Source organism: Mesoplodon densirostris, chromosome 17 (genome assembly GCF_025265405.1).
Source record: "Mesoplodon densirostris isolate mMesDen1 chromosome 17, mMesDen1 primary haplotype, whole genome shotgun sequence".
In the NCBI taxonomy this organism is placed as follows: domain Eukaryota; kingdom Metazoa; phylum Chordata; class Mammalia; order Artiodactyla; family Ziphiidae; genus Mesoplodon; species Mesoplodon densirostris.
Window position 1 is genome coordinate 33,468,723 of NC_082677.1, and position 20,096 is coordinate 33,488,818.

Below are 20,096 nucleotides of genomic sequence, written 5' to 3' on the forward strand. Positions count from 1 at the left end.
AAAACTTAACCTATTGACTTTTCTATTAACTGACCTATTTACAGAAGGAGATTTTCCTAACATGGACACAGTTTTAAATAAGGAAAAAAATTTTTAAATGCTCATCATAATTTTTGCATGACAGTTATAAAGAGTTGTCTAGCTATGGAATTATAAAACAAAATCCAAATATGAAACCAGTTAAGAACATATGCTGTTCACAATCAAAGAGTTAATTTATAAGCTACCATGGAATATTTTTATTCTGCTATTGAAGTGGACAGCCCTTTCTCATTGCTACCATACCAAAATATTGATACAGATTTCTGAAAAAAGAGCCTCAACAACTCACTTTCAACTTTCCTAAGAGAGCTTAGGAAAGTTATCTGTCTCAAAGTTTATGCCACAGAATGTGATAACACTCATTAAACAGAAACAATACTGTGAGGTTTATCAAATTATGAAATGGATGAACATCCTTTATTTAAAATGTATTATAAGTTCTTAGGTAAATTTAGGAACTTGCCAATTACATATACAAAGCAGAATTGTTTGTATGCATCTAAGCCTCTGAGGATAAATGTCTTGGAACATGTAATAGTTAATGGGAAGAATCTGGTGTGAAAATATTTGTATTGGTGAATTTTACTGCTTTATTATACTTTCCTTCTCATTAGTAATATTTTTCGGAAGAGTCTCCATGTCTGTGGATACCAAGGGTGGGGGACATTAAGTTGGATGAATTTCATAAAGACAATTACAGTGAGCCCTCTGTATCCACAGGTTCCACCTACCGTGGATCAAAAATATTTGAAAAAAAAATTATAGGAAGTTCCAAAATGCAAAACTTAACTTCGCTGAATGCAGGCAACAATTTATATAGCATTTACATTGTAATAGATATTATAAGTTATCTAGAGATCATTTAAAGTCTACAGGAGGGTGTGTGTCAGTTATATGCAAATACTATATACCATTTTATATAAGCATGCACAGATTTTGATATAGAGGGGCAGTCCTGGAACCAATCGCTCATGGGTATTGAAGGACAAATGTACTGTATTTGGTAAGCTAGTAGGATTTGTCTCAGTAAAGAAGATTACCTCTGGGTTCCTTTCTTCAATGGAAGAGAAATGAACATGTTACTAATTGACCAGATTCTCAGCCTCACTTTTGTATTACATTGGTTATTGACACCAGTAATTGTAAAATCACTTTGTAAATGTAAAGTGCCACATCAAGGCTCATTTAGCCTTATGTGTTCTCAACCTCTGTAACTCACTAGAATAATGCAAATTGCTTGACTCAAACCAATAAAAGAAAGTGTTGTATGTGACATTATAAAGAATGGAACTTTACACTTGTGAAGGAGTAATGATAGCTAACTTTATTGAACACTTAATGTTGTACCCAACATTATTCTAAGCTCTTTACTTAACACTAATTTATTTAAAGTATAGTAGCTGCTTATTGATAGTGTAGCCATTTCAGGGTAGTTCATTCTCTCATTGAGTGATTCATAGTAGGTGGTGCTCAGAGTAGATAGCATTGTGGATAATTTGTGTTTTATAGTAAGAACTATAGCACCTAAATGATACCACATCCATTTTGTTTTATAATTTCATGATGTATTGAAAATGTAAATGAGATGGAAAGCACTTGATTTTGATCTATATAAGTCTTGTAAAAGTTTAACATGATAGGTAATTCTCTCCTTCAGCCTCTGCATCTACTGGGATGTGTGGAAAGAGCATGGATTTTAGAGTCCAGCATAACCTGGGCAAGATACATAATCTTTTGTTTGTCTTAAAGAACATAGTAGCTGCTCAATAAATATTTTGTTCAGTCATCAAATGATTGAAATGCCTGGCACATAGGTTCTTAATTACTTTTGTTTCCATTTCTTTAGTTTTCCTTCAAGGATTTAGAAATAGCAGCCTCCCTTATTGTTCACTTCCTCAGAGTGATATTTGTTGACCCTTGACAGCTGCAGCAATTACTGATTAGAACTTCCAGATCAGGAGTTGGGAAGGAAACCGAAACTGCTTCCTTGTACCATCTTTTTCTTTGAATTAATTTTTTTCCTTTTATATTTCCTGTTAAAGTTTTCTTTTCTGTTTGAATGTTACTAGGATAACAAACTTTTGTATTAAGAGTCTTACAATATAGCCTTAATATAAAAATTCACAAGTCTTTTAAAGTAAACTAGTTTTTCTCATAAAGTGAAAGAACTGCAGTCCCTTTAAGCTCATAGTATTGCCTGCAAAGTTATAAAAATTTCCATCATTTTCTTTCACACTTTTGAAATCCTGTGGTTTATAACAGCCTTCATAAATTGGCGACTTCCATCCCAGCTCTGACACAGAGCTTTTCAGCCTGTCCTGCTGTCAGTGTACGTGCTGCTTGACATTGACAGGATTCTTGTCAAAACCGGGATTTTGGGCTTCCCTGGTGGCGCAGTGGTTGAGAGTCTGCCTGCCGATGCAGGGGACACGGGTTCATGCCCCGGTCCGGGAAGATCCCACATGCCGCGAAGCGGCTGGGCCCGTGCGCCATGGCCGCTGAGGCTGCGCGTCCGGAGCCTGTCCTCCGCAACGGGAGATGCCACAACAGTGAGAGGCCCCCGTACCGCAAAAAAACAAAACAAAACAAAAAAAACAACGGGATTTGCATAAATTAGTGTTTAATCCTGGACAAGCTTTTCCTCCTCGTTTCAGTGCAGCTTTTAAGAGACTGTGCTGCTCTTATCCATAGATAATGAAAGTGAAATTTGACTATTTTATCATACATTTTACACTCTGAAGGAGTACCATAAACTTTACTAGTCTTATTTATTTTTCTTTTTTAAAAACTAAATTTATTTATTTATTTATTTATGGCTGTGTTGGGTCTTCGTTGCTGTGTGTGGGCTTTCTCTAGTTGCCGCAAGAGGGGGCTACTCTTTGTTGTGGTTCATGGGTTTGTCATTGCCGTGGCTTTTCTTGTTGCAGAGCATGGGCTCCAGGCACACGGGCCTCAGTAGTTGTGGCACACAGGCTCAGTAGTTGTGGCTCATGGGCTCCAGAGTGCAAGCTCAGTAGTTGTGGCACATGGGCTTAGTTGCTCTGTGGCATGTAGGATCTTCCGGGACCAGGGCTCATACCCATGTCCCCTGCATTGGCAGGCGGATTCTTAACCTCTGTGCCACCAGGGAAGTCCCCTTACTGATTTCTCATTAATCCCTAATTAGTAATTCTCAGTTTTACGAATTCTTGTACAATATAGACACCATCACTGATAGCCTACTGTCCCTTCTTGTCCAGAGGACCTATTTGCCTTACTTTTTATTTTAATAAGCAGCTTACATTGTATGTGGGGGAGAAAGTGAGAGGAAGGGGAAGGAGTTTCAAGTTGCATAAAGGAGTACACTTTAAATAATCTTATGGATGAATTTAGAATTTTTAAAAAGTTGATTGCTTTACCTTAATACTTTCCGGAAGGTACATATTAAGCATTGTGGATAATTTGTGTTTTACAGTAAGAACTGTAGCACCTAAATGATATCACATCCATTTTGTTTTATTAATTTTATGATGTATTTAAAGCTATTTGTATAAGCACTTGATTTTGATCTATTTCTTGGGTATTTGAAGCACCCAAGAAAATCTCTTGACTCTAATGCAGAGACTTTATACCTTCCTGATTTGTTCTTAACATCATTGTTCCAGCCATGGCTGAATGGAGAAGGAACAATAGCTTCATTCTTGAACTACAAGAATATTTACATATTCAGTAGGAACAAACATTTATTTGCTTTTCCTTTGGGTCTGATGATGAGCAAAGTATTCTCCATAGTATATTATCAGTTCCCCCAGTCTCTATTGAACATCTCAGATGTTTCAGGTGTGGAATTACATGTGACTAAAAACATGGTTCCTGAATTTCAATAAACCTAGAAATAGTATTATTATAGCAAAATATAATATGTTTAGTAGCCTTAATTAAATCAGGTGATATATACTGTCTAATTTTTCTTTACCTAAGTTGATGGAAATGAGTTTATCTCCCTTATTATTCTTGGAGAAAAGCTTTGTGATACCTTTTCTTTCTTCAATAGTCTAACCATCAAAAATGATTGAGAAGAGAAGGTAAGCTTGGAAAGAAAATTATTTCTTTTTAAAAAAGCTAACTCTTCATATACCGAACATTTTGAAATCTCAACATGAGGGAAAAAAACTCATAAATTTAATCATACTAAGAGTAATTTATACTTAGGTAACAGCAAGACGATATGTTATATCTTTACCAACATATTGAAATAAATTAGAATAAATGATTGAGAATGTGAAGATTGGAGTTCCTTCTATACAACGCCTGCTTATAATTGGAACATATACACCAGGCACCATATATGTGTTAACTGATTTAATAACAACAGGAACCCTATGAAATAATTATTAGTATTCCCACTTAATACACATGAAAAAGTACAAATCCAAGTTCAGAGCCATTAAGAAACTTGCCTAAAATCATTGAGCTAGTAAGTTGTAGAGCTGATGTTCAGTTTGCAGACTTGCTGACATCATAGCACATGATTTTACACTTTACCTGTAAATGGAGATAAATGATACCAAACTACTTTTTGTATAATGTATATAAAAATTTCATCATAGCAGTAAGTTTGTACTCAATATGTGATACACAGTTTTGGTAAAGTAACTTTCAACTATTTAGTTCATTCAGTCTTAATTCTCTCTTAAAATTTAGAGAATTTTAAATTGAGAAGCAAAGATGTATATGCAAGAGGTATAGGCTAGTATTTCTCAAGGGGCTAGAAAATATTTTACAAAGAGTAGAAAAAGAATCAACCTATTCCTTTAACCTACAGTTCTGTTCCTAAGAGCTTAATCTTATACTGTGAATCTCCTTTTATCTTCTAAATTTCACTGGAATCTAGTTTCAGGGTTAAACTACATTTTAGCCACCCATGTATGTTTTAGGTGGTAATCCTCCAATTTCCACTAGGCAAAAAAAAAAAAAAAAAAAACCTAACAAATTACCAAGATAACTTTTTAGGAAAACTGACTTAATATTATACAGTTATTCAGAACACACCAATGATAACACTATGCCAAAGTAGTATCTTTCAATAGTGCATGTATTCAATTACAGTTAAATTTAAAACTTTAGGATGGGAAAATAATTCTCTTCAAATATCCAATGAAATAGACCTGGGAGTAGGTTATAGACATTTCGTTTGATGACAAGTACAGTATGAGCAAGGAATGATCAGCTGCTAAAAACATTAAAGCGAGGTCAGATTGCACTAATGACTTTATAGAGTTTGCTCATCATGGGAAATAGTAGTATTATGCTGCAAGCAGACCATACATGCAATATTATTCTGAATACTAGGTTACGTAGAATAGTAAATATTAAAATGTATAAAGGAAAAGATGATCAAGATGATGGGAGATACTGGAAATAATGGTATTTGACAAATGATTCCAGGAACTGAGTCTTTTGGTTTTAGAAAATAGAAGACTAAGGGAAAGACATAATACTTGTTTTAAAATAATTTAAAATCTTCCATATGGCAAAGGAAATAGGCTTAACTAGAAAGCCCGGGTAGTTTGCACTTTCTAGAGAAGGATACAAAGGAGTGAGGTTGGCTGCCTGAGAAAGCCTTAGCATCCTTCACCACTTATTTGAAGGAGACAGAACCATCACACCACCTGTGTGTGATGTGTGGGGATGAATTTTGTATTTGTAGATCAGATCATTGACTCCTGGGGCACCTCACAATTCTAAAACTACAGCTTTTATTAACTAGCCTGATAATTGATAAGGACTTTTAAACATGTTTTCTTTATGTTTCACTAAAGAGTAATAATTTTACTTCATTATGCAGACATTGTTAATATGGGTTGCTGGGTATGTATGGGATTTAAATGTGAAAATGATTATTACATTGTAATCTTATAGATAACTATAAATAATCTTATAGATAGCTGCTATAAGATTCAAAATTTTAATTCTTTTCCTGTCAATCTTATGTTCCTTAACTTTCACTAACGGGGTGAAAACATTAGCAAATGATTTTATTTCTGTACTGTTAGATATTGCAAATCTTTTCTTAAAGTTATATAAAGCATGTCAAGTCGTCTCCTTTCCCTACTCCAACACTCAGTACTTTTTAATAGCAAAGATCTGGCCTGTATTTTATCAATTTGACATGGAGTTGTTTTTTTTTTTCTAATTCTGTTTCTTCAGTCTGTATTACAGGTCACTGAAGCATACCATAAGTATTTGTCTCAAGTGGTCGATTACATAAAATGTACTGGGCTGACTGTTTTAGAATAAAAAGCAGTCTGGCATTATGATGTGGTAATTATTACTTTCAGAGAAAGAATTAGTTAATTCATTCTTAAAGTATATTGTATTAGTTACAAATTTAAGATATAAAAATGATATAACTTATGAGGGAGTGAAATGATTAACCACTTGTGATTAGTGCTTATAAGTTTTAACCACAAAATATTCTAAAACGTATTTGCTCAATTAGCATATTTGGGAAAGCAGTTGCTTTGCAAGGATAATTTATACATATCAACAGGCATAGATAAGCATTTTTCATTATTAATCATCATTGCTATACCTCTGCTGTTTAAATAGTGTTTCTGTTTTTTATGGCATTTGATAAAATTTTAAGGGTATGGTATTGGTATTAAGGCAATATGTTCAAAGAGGTTAATCACTTATTTTTAGCTTTTTCTTAAAATATTCATATTTTAGGCAAATAATGCATAACTTTTGATTAATCATTTTCAGTAATGTGTCTTTGCTAATTTTCTCCTTTCTTTGTTGTGTTTGCCCTTTTTCTCTATAATTAAAAAAGAAGACCTCTTCCTAAAAGAAACGAAAACAGTGGTAACAATAGAATGATTTATAATGTGAAATTATTAGTTTTTGTGTATAGATGTTTTTAAAATTTCTGAAGATATAAAAGACAAGCAGGTGACAAGAGTCTTTCTCCTTGCATTGGCTCTTTCATTTTCTTCAGTGGTTTTTCCACTTTCCTTATCTGACCAAAGCAATTTGGGGAATATTCTTACAACAAACCTGATTTTTAGCAAAATCTGTGAGTCTTGATAGTTTAATTGAAGTGAGCATGTATATATTACTGTCAAAGAATTACTTAATTCAGAATAATAGACAACGTATATGGCTTATTTGCTAAACTCTTTTTGGGTATTATCTCATGTAATGCTCCTTGTATACCTATGAGTTGATTACTGTTGTCTATGTGAGAAAACTGAGATGTAGAGAAGTTGAGTAACACATATAGGAAGTGGTGGAGTCTAAACTCAGACTCAGATCTGACCTAACAGACTGAGGTCTTAAATACCAATGCCATGATAAGGTATCTCTCAAGGAAATCTGAGTAGATTGGCATCTTTTGGCACAGAAATATGCTTCCTACCCTGACTTCTGGACAACCTTTGGAATCTATTTAGCCTTTAGTTTTAAAAGAGGAAATGAGTTGGAGAGAGGTACACATTTTTACAAATCATATATTCATTCTTTGGACTTCACTATGGCATTTCAACAAAGATGCTGACCATTAAATGTTGTTTATACTAGCCTCCAGGCAGAAGCCATCTATTTATTTAAAATTAATCTTTAGCTAGCTCTTAGAAAAAAATAAGCAAAACTGTCTGAAGCAAGCAATGTAAAATATACACTATGTGATGCCATGAAAAGAACTTTGGAGTGGACAGCCCAGGGGTCTTATTGAAGCATGGCCACTTACATAACTTTGGGTAAGTTACACTGAGCCTTAGCTTGTTTATCTGTAGAAGGACGAGATTAAGTAATTCAAAGCATTGTTGCAAGGATTAAATGAGATAAAATGCCAGGCACATAGTAGAATAATAATTCCTTTTTTTTCTGTTCCAAGTTTTAAATAAAGTTGGGTGTGTTTTTGAATGGAAGAGTATCAGTACTTTTATTATTTGAAGTTTGATAAGGGTGACGTTTTCTAGTCTCTTTTTTGTATTATATTCTCCTAGTTGAAATATGGATGCAGCCTTTTGATGTTGAGTTGCATTTTCTTGAGTGTCTAAGCTGCCAAAAATAGCTTGTTTACTTTGTATTAAATAGTAGAAGATCTTAACGATGTTAGAGGAAAGACAATGGTGGATAGTACTGTTTTTGCTTTAACTGTCATTGAAACATCCAGTTTTCTTCCATGTTAAAGTTTAGTTGTCTTATTTGGGTAGTGCTTTAGTTGGCAGAGTATAGAATAAAACCCTTGAGGTAGGGATTCAGATGATTTCCTAATATCTGATAGAATCATTGATAATCCTTACCTAATTCTTATGTAACTTTAGAGAATATACTCTTTTCTAAAAAGAGAATATCAGAACACAGTGAAATGTCTCAGAGTTCTCCTGAAATTCTACATGATACAGGAATGAAAACATTATATTGCCATTCCTCCCTGGCAGCCAGGCGCACCTCCAGTCCTCCCCTCGGTCCCCAGCAGCAGAACAGCGGCTGGGAGGCCTTCTGGCACCATTTGCCACGTGGCCGCCTCCTCTGCAGTGCTACGATGTACTGCGAGAAGTGGAGCTCCGGGGTGGAGATGTGTCTCTTCCTTGAAGACCTTGGGAGGGCTCCTGCATCTTCTGCCTCTGCTCCAGGGTGTTTGTGGAAGATCAGAAATTGTGCAGTTTGGGATTAAAAGGCTACTACGTTAAAGATGATGGCAACAGTGCAGGAGAGCAAGCTACAGAAGAGGAAGAAGGTGGTTGTTTCCAGGGCACTGCAGAGTCACGTGACAGCAAAGACATAGGCCCAGATGAAAATGAACTTGATTCTGAGGCTGAACTCATGAGAAGTATGGGGCTGCCACTTCAGTTTGGCATGGTGTCTGCACATAAGAATTTTGAGGTATCTCTGAATACTAGAAACAAAGTTAAAATAAAAAAGAGAAAAAACATCAAAAGAAGTACTTAGATGAAATTAAGAGAGAATCTTGGAGACAAGAATGTGAGGAAGATGACATTTTGGCTTCAGATGATCCATCTTCATCTGAGAATGAGAACACCGAAGGTATAAACTTCGAACCAAAAAAGACATTGAAGGTGAGAATCTTCCTGCTGAAAATACATTATCTCCAAAGCTGGAAATTATGGAGCTCTGGGAGAAGTACTGGAAGGAATACCGGGGGGAACTGTTGTGGCAAAGCTGGCAAGAAAAGCATGTAGGTCAGACGCCATCCTCAGAACACTGGAACATCCCTAATACAGAGGAGGAATGGGAGCAGCATTATAGCCAGCTGTATTGGTATTATTTGGAACAGTCTCAGTATTGGGAAGCTCAGGGTTGGACCTTTGATGCTTCGCAAAGCTGTGATACAGATACTTGTGTGTCTAAAACAGTAGTTGACAACAAGAAAGATGAAAACCGCATGAAAGCAGATGAACTTCTCCATCTTCATCAATGGGTAGTGAAAGCTCTAGTTCAAGTGATAAAGATCATAATGAATTTTTTTTTAAATTAGTTTCTGCTTTATAACAAAGTGAATCAGTCATACATATACATCTGTTCCCACATCCCTTCCCTCATGCATCTCCCTCCCTCCCACCCTCCCCATCCCACCCCTCCAGGCGGTCACAAAGCACCAAGCTGATCTCCCTGGGCTCTGCGGCTGCTTCCCACTATCTATCTACCTTTCGTTTGGTAGTGTATATATGTCCATGCCTCTCTTTCGCTTTGTCACAGCTTACCCTTCCCCCTCCCCATATCCTCAAGTCCATTCTCAAGTAGGTCTGTGTCTTTATTCCCGTTTTACCCCTAGGTTCTTCATGACTTTTTTTTTTTAATTCCATATATATGTGTTAGCATACGGTATTTGTCTTTCTCTTTCTGACTTACTTCACTCTGTATGACAGACTCTAGGTCTATCCACCTCATTACAAATAGCTCAGTTTCGTTTCTTTTTATGGCTGAGTAATATTCCATTCTATATATGTGCCACATCTTCTTTATCCATTCATCTGTTGATGGACAATTAGGTTGTTTCCAGTTCCGGGCTATTGTGAATAGAGCTGCAATGAACATTTTGGTACATGTCACTTTTTGAATTATGGTTTTCTCAGGGTATATGCCCAGTAGTGGGATTGCTGGATCATATGGTAGTTCTATTTGTAGTTTTTTAAGGAACCTCCATACTGTTCTCCATAGTGGCTGTACCAATTCACATTCCCACCAGCAGTGCAAGAGTGTTTCCTTTTCTCCACACCCTCTCCAGCATTTATTGTTTCTAGATTTCTTGATGATGGCCATTATGACTGGTGTGAGATGATATCTCATTGTAGTTTTGATTTGCATTTCTCTAATGATTAATGATGTTGAGCATTCTTTCATGTGTTTGTTGGCAGTCTGTATATCTTCTTTGGAGAAATGCCTATTTAAGTCTTCTGCCCATTTTTGGATTGGGTTGTTTGTTTTTTTTGCTATTGAGCTGCATGAGCTGCTTATAAATTTTGGAGATTAATCCTTTGTCAGTTGCTTCATTTGCAAATATTTTCTCCCATTCTGAGGGTTGTCTTTTGGTCTTGTTTATGGTTTCCTTTGCTGTGCAAAAGCTTTTAAGTTGCATTAGGTCCCATTTGTTTATCTTTGTTTTTATTTCCATTTCTCTAGGAGGTGGGTCCAAAAGGATCTTGCTGTGATTTATGTCATAGAGTGTTCTACCTATGTCTTCCTCTAAGAGTTTGATAGTTTCTGGCCTTACATTTAAGTCTTTAATCCATTTTGAGCTTATTTTTGTGTATGGTGTTAGGGAATGATCTAATCTCAAACTTTTACATGTCCCTGTCCAGTTTTCCCAGCACCACTTATTGAAGAGGCTGTCCTTTCTCCACTGTACATTCCTGCCTCCTTTATCAAACATAAGTTGACCATATGTGCGTGGGTTTATCTCTGGGTTTTCTATCCTGATCCACTGATCTATCTTTCTGTTTTTATGCCAGTACCACACTGTCTTAATTACTGTAGCTTTGTAGTATAGTCTGAAGTCAGGGAGCCTGATTCCTCCAGCTCCGTTTTTCGTTCTCAAGATTGCTTTGGCTATTCGGGGTCTTTTGTGTCTCCAAACAAATTGTGAAATTTTTTGTTCTAGTTCTGTGAAAAATGCCAGTGGTAGTTTGATAGGGATTGCATTGAATCTGTAGATTGCTTTGGGTAGTAGAGTCATTTTCACAATATTGATTCTTCCAATCCAGGAGCATGGTATATCTCTCCATCTATTTGTATCATCTTGAATTTCTTTCATCAGTGTCTTATAATTTTCTGCATACAGGTCTTTTGTCTCCTTAGGTAGGTTTATTCCTAGATATTTTATTCTTTCTGTTGCAATGGTAAATGGGAGTGTTTTCTTGATTTCATTTTCAGAATTTTCATCATTAGTGTACAGGAATGCCAGAGATTTCTGTGCATTAATTTTGTATCCTGCTACTTTACCAAATTCATTGATTGGCTCTAGTAGTTTTTCGGTAGCATCTTTAGGATTTTCTATGTATAGTATCATGTCATCTGCAAACAGTGACAGCTTTACTTCTTCTTTTCTGATTTGGATTCCTTTTATTTCCTTTTCTTCTCTGATTGCTGTGGCTAAAACTTCCAAAACTAGGTTGAATAAGAGTGGTGAGAGTGGGCAACCTTGTCTTGTTCCTGATCTTAGTGGAAATGGTTTCAGTTTTTCACCATTAAGGACAATGTTGGCTGTGGGTTTGTCATATATGGCCTTTATTATGTTGAGGAAAGTTCCCTCTGTGCCTACTTTCTGCAGGGATTTTATCATAAATGGGTGTTGAATTTTGTCGAAAGCTTTCTCTGCATCTATTGAGATGATCATATGGTTTTTCTCCTTCAACTTGTTAATATGGTGTATCACATTGATTGATTTGCGTATATTGAAGAATCCTTGCATTCCTGGAATAAACCCCACTTGATCATGGTGTATGATCCTTTTAATGTGCTGTTGGATTCTGTTTGCTAGTATTTTGTTGAGGATTTTTGCATCTATGTTCATCAGTGATATTGGCCTGTACTTTTCTTTCTTTGTGACATCCTTGCCTGGTTTTGGTATCAAGGTGATGGTGGCCTCACAGAATGAGTTTGGGAGTGTTCCTTCCTCTGAAATTGTTTGGAAGACTTTGAGAAGGATGGGTGTTAGCTCTTCTCTAAATGTTTGATAGAATTCGCCTGTGAAGCCATCTGGTCCTGGGCTTTTGTGTGTTGGAAGATTTTTAATCACAGTTTCAATTTCAGTGCTTGTGATTGGTCTATTCATATTTTGTATTTCTTCCTGATTCAGTCTTGGCAGGTTGTGCATTTCTAAGAATTTGTCCATTTCTTCCAGGTTGTCCATTTTATTGGCATAGAGTTGCTTATAGTAATCTCTCATGATCTTTTGTATTTCTGCAGTGTCAGTTGTTATTTCTCCTTTTTCATTTCTAATTCTATTGATTTGAGTCTTCTCCCTTCTTTTCTTGATGAGTCTGGCTAATGGTTTGTCAATTTTGTTTATCTTCTCAAAGAACCAGGTTTTAGTTTGGTTGATCTTTGCTATCGTTTCCTTCATTTCTTTTTCATTTATTTCTGATCTGATCTTTATGATTTCTTTCCTTCTGCTAACATTGGGGTTTTTTTGTTCTTCTTTCTCTAATTGCTTTAGGTGCAGGATCAGGTTGTTTACTTGAAATGTTTCCTGTTTCTTAAGGTGGGATTGTATTGCTATAAACTTCCCCCTTAGAACTGCTTTTGCTGCGTCCCATAGGTTTTGGGTCGTCGTGTCTCCATTGTCATTTGTTTCTAGGTATTTTTTAATTTCCTCTTTGATTTCTTCAGTGATCACTTCGTTATTGAGTAGTGTATTGTTTAGCCTCCATGTGTTTGTATTTTTTACAGATGTTTACCTGTAATTGATGTCTAGTCTCATAGCATTGTGGTCGGAAAAGATACTTGATACAATTTCAATTTTCTTAAATTTACCAAGGCTTGATTTGTGACCCAAGATATGATCTATCCTGGAGAATGTTCCATGAGCACTTGAGAAAAATGTGTATTCTGTTGTTTTTGGATGGAATGTCCTATAAATATCAACTAATTCCATCTTGTTTAATGTATCATTTAAAGCTTGTGTTTCCTTATTTATTTTCATTTTGGCTGATCTGTCCATTGGTGAAAGTGGGGTGTTAAAGTCCCCTACTATGATTGTGTTACTGTCGATTTCCCTTTTTATGGCTGTTAGTATTTGCCTTATGTATTGAGGTGCTCCTATGTTGGGTGCATAAATATTTACAATTGTTATATCTTCCTCTTGGATCGATCCCTTTATCGTTATGTAGTGTCCTTCTTTGTCTCTTCTAATAGTCTTTATTTTAAAGTCTATTTTGTCTGATATAAGAATTGCTACTCCATCTTTCTTTTGATTTCCATTTGCATGGAATATCTTTTTCCATCCCCTTACTTTCAATCTGTATGTGTCTCTAGGTCTGAAGTGGGTCTCTTGTAGACAGCATATATATGGGTCTTGTTTTTGTAGCCATTCAGCCACTCTGTGTCTTTTGGTGGGAGCATTTAGTCCATTTACATTTAAGGTAATTATTGATATGTATGTTCCTATTCCCATTTCCTTAATTGCTTTGGGTTCGTTATTGTAGGTATATTCCTTCTGTTGTGTTTCTTGCCTAGAGAAGTTCCTTTAGCATTTGTTGTAAAGCTGGTTTGGTGGTGCTGAACTCTCTCAGCTTTTGCTTGTCTGTAAAGGTTTTAATTTCTCCATCAAATCTGAATGAGATCCTTGCTGGGTAGAGTAATCTTGGTTGCAGGTTCCTCTCCTTCATCACTTTAATTATGTCCTGCCACTCCCTTCTGGCTTGTAGAGTTTCTGCTGAGAGATCAGCTGTTAACCTGCTGGGGATTCCCTTGTGTGTTATTTGTTGTTTTTCCCTTGCTGCTTTCAATATGTTTTCTTTGTGTTTAATTTTTGACAGTTTGATTAATATGTGTCTTGGCGTATTTCTCCTTGGATTTATTCTGTATGGGACTCTCTGTGCCTCCTGGACTTGATTCACTATTTCCTTTCCCATATTAGGGAAGTTTTCAACTATAATCTCTTCAAATATTTTCTCAGTCCCTTTCTTTTTCTCTTCTTCTTCTGGAACCCCTATAATTCGAATCTTGGTGCGTTTCATGTTGTCCCAGAGGTCTCTGAGACTGTCCTCTATTCTTTTCATTCTTTTTTCTTTATTTTGCTCTGCATCAGTTATTTCCACTATTTTATCTTCCACCTCACTTATCCGTTCTTCTGCCTCAGTTATTCTGCTATTGATCCCATCTAGAGTATTTTTCATTTCATTTATTGTGTTTTTAATTGATGCTTGATTCATCTTTAGTTCTTCTAGGTCCTTGCTAACTGTTTCTTGCATTTTGTCTATTCTATTTCCAAGATTATGGATCTTGGAAATAGAATCTTGGATCAGCTTTACTATCATTATTCTGAATTCTTTTTCAGGTAGACTGCCTATTACCTCTTCATTTGTTAGGTCTGGTAGGTTTTTATCTTGCTCCTTCACCTGCTGTGAGTTTTTCTGTCTTCTCATTTTGCTTATGTTACTGTGTTTGGGGTCTCCTTTTTGCAGGCTGCAGATTCGTAGTTCCCGTTGTTTTTGGTGTCTGTCCCCAGTGGCTAAGGTTGTTTCAGTAGTTTGTGTAGGCTTCCTGGTGGGGGGACTAATGCCTGTGTTCTGGTGGTTGAGGCTCGATCTTGTCTTTCTCGTGGACAGGTCCACGTCTGGTGGTGTGTTTTGGGGTGCCTATGGCCTTATTATGTTTTTAGGTAGCCTCTCTGCTAATGGGTGGGGTTGTGTTCCTGCCTTGCTAGTTGCTTGGCATAGGGTGACCAGCACTGTAGCTTGCTGGTCGTTGACTGAAGCTGGGTGCTGGTGTTGAGATGGAGATCTCTGGGAGATTTTCGCTGCTTGATATTGTGTGGAGCTGGGAGATCTCTTGTGGACCCGTGTCCTGAAGTTGGCTCTCCCACTTCAGAGGCACAGCACTGACTCCTGGCTGCAGCACCAAGAGCCTTTCATCCACACATTCACAAAAAGAGAGCAGGGGGAAAAATCAAAAATCTTGCTCTCCAAGTTCACCTCCTCAATTTGGGATAATTCGTTGTAAAAAGAGGAAAAGGAGGGGGGGAAAGTCTGAAATCTTGCTCTCTAAGTCCACCTCCTTAATTTGGGATAATTCTTTGTAAAAAGAGGAAAAGGGGGGGAAAGTCTTAAATCTTGTCCTCAAAGTCCACTTCCTCAATTTGGGATGATTCGCTGTCCATTCATGCACTCCACAGACACAGGTCACATCAAATGGACCGTGGAGCTTTAATCCGCTGCCTCCGAGGCTGCACAGAGAGATTTCCCTGTCTCTGCTCTCACAGCTCCCGGGTCTTAGCCTTGGACCTGGCCCCACCTCTGCGCGTAGGTCGCCGGAGGGCGTCCGTTCTTCGCTCAGACAGGACGGGTTTAAAGGAGCCGCTGATTCGGGGGCTCTGGCTCAGTCAGGCAGAGGGGAGGGAGGGGCTCACAGTGTGGGGCGGACCTGCGGCGGCAGAGGCCAGCGTGACATTGCAGCAGCCCGTGGCGCTCTGTGTGCTTTCCTGGGAAAGCCGTCCCCGGGTCCCGGGACCCTGGCAGTGGCAGGGTGCACAGGCCCCCCGGAAGGCGGGGCGGACAGTGACCCGCGCTCGCACACAGGCCCCGCGGCGGCAGCCCCAGCGTCCCACGCCCGTCTCCGAGGTCCGCGCCTTACCCGCGGCTCGCGCCTGTCTCCGGCGCTTCCCCAAGCAGTCCTCTTAATGCCCTCTCCTCGCACACCAGGAAACAAAAGGGAAAAAAGTCTCTTGCCTCTTCGGCAGCTCCAGACCCTTTCCCCGGACTCCCTCCAGGCTAGCCGTGGTGCACTAACCCCTTCAGGCTCTCTTCCTGCCGCCAGCCCCAGTCCTCTCCCTGCGCTCCGACTGAAAGCCGATACCCGAGCCTCAGCTCCCAGCCCCGCCTGCCCCGGTGGCCGAGCAGACAAGCCTCTCGGGCTGGTGTGTGCCTGAGGGCACCGGTCCTCTGTGCCAGAATCTCTCCACTTTACCCTCCACACGCCTGTTGCTGTGCTCTCCTCCGCTACTCCGAAGCTTTCCCCCTCCGCCACCTGCAGTCTCCGCCCACGATAGGGGCTTGTAGTGTGTAGAAACCTTCCCTCCTTCACGGCTCCCTCCCACTGGTGCAGGTCCCGTCCCTATCCTATTGTCTCTGTTTATTCTTTTTTTTCTTTTGCCCTACCCAGGTATGTGGGGAGTTTCTTGCCTTTTGGGGGGTCTGAGGTCTTCTGTCAGCATTTAGTAGGTGTTCTGTAGGAGTTGTTCCACGTGTAGATGAATTTCTGATGTATCTGTGGGGAGGAAGGTGATCTCCGCGTCTTACTCTTCTGCCATCTTCCTCCGGGGAGCCCCATAATGAAATTCTTGATGGACTAGTAATATAAGTCTGAATTCAGAGGAAGTAGAACAGAGCCGATTAGATCCCTCTGTGAGTTGTGATGGACATCAGTGTTTAAGTGAAGTTAACAACAGAAGAGAATGTCTTGTTTCCGGGCCAAAGTGAACCATGTAATGGAGGAAGCAAGGAAAGCAGCGTGTCTGGGAACAGAAGCACAAGCCAACCAGCTCAGGATTCACAAGAGTCATCAGAAACAAACACAAAGACAGACCACATCTCATCGGCACTGATGGAGATGAGAGTGGCGAAGATCCACCTGAACAGAAGCCAAACAAATTCAAGAGGAGCCATGAACTGGTTATCTATGAAAACCCAGATTCAGACTTTGATGTCGACAGTTCCCTTCTAGGATTCAAGCATGGCTCAGGACAAAAATATGGTGGAATTTCAAATTTCAGTCACCAGCGGGTCAGGTATCCACACAAGTCAAAGTACTTGGACGTGAGAAGACAAATCAATATGAAAAACAAACACATCTTCTTCACTGAAGAGCCAGGAAAAACTCTTCAAGAAAAGAAAAACTTTGAGTAAGGTAGAAAAATTCCTAAAATGGGTTAATGAACCAATGGATGAGGAAGCATCACAGGAGTCAGTTTCTCATAACAACGTGCAGGATACTTGCACAAGCAGTGGTTCAGAGGAACAAGAAGTGTCTGTTGAAAAAGGGGGTGACCCACCAGAGACGAGTGAGCCAGAACCTGGGAAGTGTCATGCCATGTCTCCAGCTGGGGAAGTGGGAACAGAGAAAACTGACAGGGACAGCACAGAAACAGCAGTGACAGATGAGGGTGACTGCCCCACCCAGGCTGCCCCAGACCGTCTTCAGGTAGAAGCCGAAGCTGAAAATAAAAAGAAGAAGAGCAAGAACAGAAAGGGAATTGGTGTGCCTCCTGAGATCACTGCTGTGCCCAAGCTGGCGAAGTACTGGGCCCAGAGATACTGGCTCTTCTCCCACTTTGACGATGGGATTAAATTAGACAGAGAAGGCTGGTTTTCAGTTACACCCGAGAAGATTGCTGAGCACATTGCCGGCAGGGTCAGCCAGTCCTTCCAGTGTGACACCATAGTCGACGCATTTTGTGGAGTTGGAGGAAATACCATTCAGTTTGCCTTAACAGGAAAGACAGTGATTGCCATTGATATTGATCCTGTTAAGATCGATCTTGCTCACAGTAATGAAGAAATTTATGGGGTAGCGGACAAGACTGAGTTCATCTGTGGAGATTTCCTGCAGCTGGCTTCTCGTTTAAAGGCTGATGTGTTTCTCAGCCCTCCTTGGGGAGGACCAGACTACAACACTGCCAAGATCTTCAACATCAGCACCATGATGTGTCCTGATGGCTTTGAAATTTTTCAGAATTTCCCAGAAGATCACTAATAATATCATTTATTTTCTTCCAAGAAATGCTAATATCAACCAGGTGGCATCCTTGGCTGGGCCTAGAGGGCAAGTGAAAATAGAACAAAACTTTCTTAATAATAGATTGAAGACAATCACTGCTTATTTGGGGGAACTGATCCACAGATCAGCCTCTGAATCATAGTGAGGTGGTATAGAGATCAAAAGATCATAGTGGTCAGAACACTATTCACTTGGAATTTCTTCTCTGTATTCACTGATACTTTGTACCCATAGTCATGGGTATTTGTACCCTCATACACTTTTCCCCCACATTGATTCAGTATCATCTGGAATTTGCTTTTAAACATCCATTTATTTTATAAAGTTAGTGTTTTATAAGTTTCTATTGAAAAAATATGAAATACTATATTTTGTAATATAGAAGTTTATATTCTTTTTCTATTAAAATGGTGGTGAAAGGAAGTAGAAAAAAAAATATTATATTCTCAGCCATGCATTTTGGACCAGTTGCTTAGTTATTAGATTTTGAATCAATTTTGTTTCTTGTCTTGAATCAGTGTGGATTTTTTTTTTATTAAATTTTATTTATTTTTTTATACAGCAGGTTCTTATTAGTTATCCATTTTATACATATTAGTGTATATATGTCAATCCCACTCTCCTAATTCATCACACCACCACCACTACCCCTGCCACTGCCCCCCTTGGTGTCCATATGTTTGTTTGCTACATCTGTGTCTCTGTTTCTGCCCTGCAAACCGGTTCATCTGTACCATTTTTCTAGGTTCCACATATATGCGTTAATGTACGATATTTGTTTTTCTCTTTGTGACTTCACTCTATATGACAGTCTCTAGATCCATCCACATCTCTATAAATGACCCAATTTCGTTCCTTTTTATGGCTAAGTAATATTCCATTGTGTATATGTACCACATCTTCTTTATCCGTTCGTCTGTTGATGGGCATTTAGGTTGCTTCCGTGACCTGGCTATTGTAAATAGTGCTGCAATGAACATTGGGGTGCATGTGTCTTTTTGAATTATGGTTTTCTCTGGGTATGTGCCCAGTAGTGGGATTGCTGGGTCATATGGTAATTCTATTTTTAGTTTTTAAAGGAACCTCCATACTGTTCTCCATAGTGGCTGTATCAATTTACATTCCCACCAACAGTGCAAGAAGGTTCCCTTTTCTCCACACCCTCTCCAGCATTTGTTGTTTGTAGATTTTCTGATGACGCCCATTCTAACTGGTGTGAGGTGATACCTCATTGTAGATTTGATTTGCATTTCTCTAATAATTAGTGATGTTGAGCAGCTTTTCATGTGCTTCTTGGCCATCTGTATGTCTTCTTTGGAGAAATGTCTATTTAGGTCTTCTGCCGATTTTTTGGTTGGGTTTTTTTTTTTAATATTGAGCTGCATGAGCTGTTTATATATTTTGGAGATTAATCCTTTGTCCATTGATTCCTTTGCAAATATTTTCTCCCCTTCTGAGGGTTGTCTTTTCGTCTTGTTTGTAGTTTCCTTTGCTTTGCAAAAGCTTTTAAGTTTCATTAGGTCCCATTTGTTTATTTTTGTTTTTATTTCCATTACTCTAGGAGGTGGATTAAAAAGATCTTGCTGTGATTTATGTCAAAGACTGTTCTTCCTGTGTTTTCCTCTAAGAGTTTTATAGTGTCCTGTCTTACATTTAGGTCTCTAATCCATTTTGAGTTTATTTTTGTGTATGGTGTTAGGGAGTGTTCTAAGTTGATTCTTTTACATGTGGCAGTGTGGGTTTTTTTCTGCCACAAAATATTTGGTTAAAATAAATTATTACTGGATGTGGTATATTAAACAGATTATCTTAGAGCTGCTCTGAGGGAAAGAGGGATTATAATTCTGCATTACACTTTATTCTAAAATGGTATCTTATTTCACTCAAAGTTTCAAAAACAGATAAATTAGTTTATTATCATAACATTTGCTTATTTTGCTTATGTTTAATGAAGCCTGAGATTTTCATTTTTCCCCATTTAGTTATAGAAGGTGAGTTTGTATTGTCAAATGAGAAATTTAATTCATAGAAGTCAAAAGCAGGGTTTAGATTTTCCCTGTGATAACACACAAAGACAACAGTCTCTGAACTGAGTCAGGGGCCTGTGTTCC

General features: G+C 38.3%; 1 protein-coding gene and 1 pseudogene across 4 annotated transcripts in view; both read left to right on the plus strand.

Annotated features, from left to right (window-relative positions):
• The window catches only part of TDRD3 (tudor domain containing 3), a 130,795-nt gene that overhangs the window by 98,721 nt on the left and 11,978 nt on the right, over positions 1-20,096 (plus strand). The gene's annotated exons all lie outside the window — the stretch shown is intronic.
• Positions 8,573-18,127, plus strand: LOC132477649 (trimethylguanosine synthase-like; annotated as a pseudogene).